Below are 3,524 nucleotides of genomic sequence, written 5' to 3'. Positions count from 1 at the left end.
TTATACAGTGACAAAATTTCTCTGAAACACGGTAATCACCATTCCAGAACTAAAGCCTAGATTCCTGCCGCACACACCCTGTGCGCTCTCAGTGACTGGGGGCCTTAAGAGATATTTATTCATCATCTGACAATCTCTCTTTCACTGTTCACAATTACTTGTTCATTAGTAGCAAACAAAGGCCCAACCAGGACCAAAAAAGGAAGCTTTTCAGCCTCCTTCCCCTCATCCATCCCCTTCTACCCTGCAGCTACCTCATTTGTAAGCCAATGGCAGGCTCTTGTTATTGTTACAAAGATCTCTCTCTCTCTCTCTCTCTCTCTCTCTCTCTCTCTCTCTCTCTCTCTCTCTCTCTCTCTCTCTCCTGTTGTAAATATGTAAATAGCTTGTATCCTTGTCTGTCTTTCTGCCTTGCTAACCCCTTCACCGATCTGCAGAGATCTTCGGAGCCCAGACCCCGTGGAGGATGTGGAGCCTTGCATATGACCAGGACCAAGGTAAGGTATCCCAGCTTGAGGCCCTCAGAATCTGACGACTAAACAACCTGTGTTGAGGGTGGTGAGGTGAAAGCACGCACGTTTCCAGAATAGTGAGCCGGCAAAGACGTTAAAAAGTGACCTCCTTCCCAGGAACTCAAAAGGCAAAAAGGAGGTATCCGTTGGAAGTTAAGGTAACTGGATCTTGTGATGGTGTGAGGTTGCCACACCCCCTGCTCCTTAACCTTCCTTAGCTCCCCACTGCCCCATAGTTCTCAAGCTCTTGGTTCCAAACCACGATGGCACATCCTGCCCATTGGCAGGTTCCATGGCCCCTGCCCCTTTGCTTTTCTCTCCAGGGCCACGTTTGTCGTTCTGCTAGCCTTTGCCACTTCCTGGAAGGCCGGGACACCTCTGCGTAGCTACCGATTTCTTCCACGTGACTCTTCTGGAGGCTTTCGCGTTGGGAGGAGGGAGCGGGTGAGAGGTCTCGCGCTAATCTCTCTGCGGCTCTGCAGAGAGCTTCTGCCTCTCCCTGGAGGCGGGGCCCTGCTTGCAGGGTTTTGCCTCCTGGGGCCCAGCTTAGGGCCTGGCACCCAGGACCTCTCAGGGCAGGCAGAGGAGAGTCATGCGAAAGGCATGCGCGCTGTCCACAGCCCAGCCGCTGGCCTCTCTCTCTCTCAGGCTATTTTTATTTCTTCCCCCTGCAGAGCTGAGGCCCAGGGGGGCAGGTTCTCCGCCGCAGCCAGTGAAACCTGCGGCAGATCCAGGACACTAGCTTGGGTCACGCCTCCCCGAGGCCAGTGGGTGTGGCTCCGTGGTTCCTCCTCTCAGGCCAGTGAGCTCTCACTGCGTAGTTACCAGGGACAGAGTCACCGGGGAGCCCCTTAGGATCCAAGTCCCAGCTTGACACCCCTGCTTTGTCACCCCAAACAAGTCATGTCACCTTCCTCTGTAAAATGCATGGAGATCACGCTCCCTGACAGGTCATGTTAAGGGTCAAATGATGCGTTGTTAGGACTAATATTTATTTATTTAGTGTTTATTTTTGTGTAAGAGTATATATGCAGTGTATATGTGTGGTATATGTACCAGTGGAGGGCAAGGGATCTGCACAGGAGGCCAGAGGAGGGTGTCAGGTGTCCTGATCTACCACTCTCTGCCTTATTCCCTTGAAATATTACTGTCTCGCCAAACCTGAACAAGGCTAGTGGATTGCAGGCCCTTGAGATCCTCTTTATCTCTGCCCCCCACAATGCTGGGTTTGCAAACATGTCAGACAGCTTTTTACATGGGTACTGAGGGCCTGAAATCAGATCTTCGTGTTTGCTCAGCAAACATTCTTACCATCCAAGCCATCTTTCTAGCCCATACTGAGGGCTAATCACACTATAAGTGTTAGATCTAGAACAGAGGAGCCACAGAGCCACGTGATGCAAAATTCAAAATACAGCATAAAAGCCCCCGCTCAGCACCAGCCCTGATGGAACCCGCTAGGTCCCAGGTGGCTGTCCCTCCGGAAGTCAGCCAACGTTCCCTCTAGTGAGGCATGGGTACAGACACACATTTATACACATGTTACTGTCATGGAACACCTGGGCTGTGCTATACCCTTCTGCACATAGTAGGTATTCAGAGATGGCTAGGTTTATGTGGCACCTGCCATTATTGCATTCATAGTGAGGAGATTAAAAAGACCTTCCCAAGATTCCGCAGCCAAACAGCGTTGCCTTCTGTTTCCTGAAATTTACCCCCATTTTATTGATAAGAAAAACAAGCTCAGAGAGGCCAGGCAACTTGGCTCAACTCACATAGCAGGTTGGTGGTGGAGTTAGGAACTGTCCCTGGTTTTGGACTTCAAATTTTGCCCTTGGAGCCACCTAACTGTTTCCCAGGACGTGTGTGTGTGTGTGTGTGTGTGTGTGTGTGTGTGTGTGTGTGCATGCCCATCTCCACAGTTACTGCTGAGCCATCCGTGGGGGCCCCTCATCCTGTAAACAAGCACAGGGAGGAGTGTGAGTGATCAGCCCCAGCGAGCCTGCGAGCCTGCCTTCCTTCTGGAGGCACCAGGCCCAGGGTCAAAAGAACCTCCACTAGGCAGAGGCAGACCACCTCTCACAGCGACTCACGTCCAGAGAGGGACCTTGTCCTGTGACACACTGTGAGGAACAGAGCCTGCCCTACCCTTCCCTGCTCCAGGAGAGGGTGGCACCCCAGAGCGTTGCTGGGGTCCGGTTCCTAAAACTGGCAGCTGAGCATGCTCGTGAGCGATGTCGTAACTCACCCAGGAACCTACTGGGCTGTATTCATGTACAACTCCATTTGCCCAGACTGGGTGCAAGCTAGGGAGGCCGGAGGAGATGGGGGTACACATCGAGGGTGCGTAAGAGAAGGTGTACCCAGGGGGTGCCCTTCCCTTATGTTTTATAAATGAAGAGACAGGGGGCCAGGAAGGTGGAGGTGGCCTGCCTTCACAGCCTAGCTCCATGGGTCACTGGCTCTGTGGCCTAAGGTGAATTACTTAAGCTCTTGGCCCTTGGTTTGCTCATTGTAAAAGAGCAGTGCTTGGGAGCTACTTCTTGGGGTTGCTTGGGAAAAGTCCTTTCTTGGAGAAGACGTTGATGGGAAGCAGCAGCTCCCAAGCGTGGCTGGCCACCACCAGCTGGCTGGCTCCAGACTCTGCCCAGCACCCTGTGCAAGCTGCACCTGACCCATTGAAACAGCATTGCCCGTGGGGAGCCAGCCTGGCTGAGGGCGTCCAAAACAGTGCTCTGTCCTAAGAGAGACCAACCCAGGGGCACTGTCAGCAGCACCACTCTTGGCTTCTGGAAATGAATGGAAATGAAATGCCTACTGGGCTGTATTCATGTACAACTCCATTTGCCCGGACTGGGTGCAAGCTAGGGAGGTCGGAGGAGATGGGAGTACACATCGAGGGTGCGGATGCCTGGTGACCTTCCTGCCCAGCCACCCTCAGGCATGACCATATCCTGTGAGAAGGCGGAGCTCCCAGAAAGCACCTCTACTCTCTGTGAAGGGCCAATACCT

At 53.0% G+C, this 3,524-nt stretch overlaps 1 long non-coding RNA gene across 1 annotated transcript; it reads left to right on the top strand.

Moving 5' to 3' along the window:
- Nucleotides 1-614: 614 nt before the first annotated feature.
- On the top strand, nt 615-2,184 carry LOC116912475. The gene is made up of 2 exons (XR_004389462.1): nt 615-956; nt 1,187-2,184. It is a non-coding gene; the product is annotated as an uncharacterized LOC116912475 (long non-coding RNA).
- Nucleotides 2,185-3,524: the final 1,340 nt, after the last annotated feature.

This window comes from Rattus rattus, chromosome 11 (assembly GCF_011064425.1).
Source record: "Rattus rattus isolate New Zealand chromosome 11, Rrattus_CSIRO_v1, whole genome shotgun sequence".
NCBI classification, from domain to species: Eukaryota; Metazoa; Chordata; class Mammalia; order Rodentia; family Muridae; genus Rattus; species Rattus rattus.
This window is presented reverse-complemented; position numbering and strand designations above follow the sequence as displayed.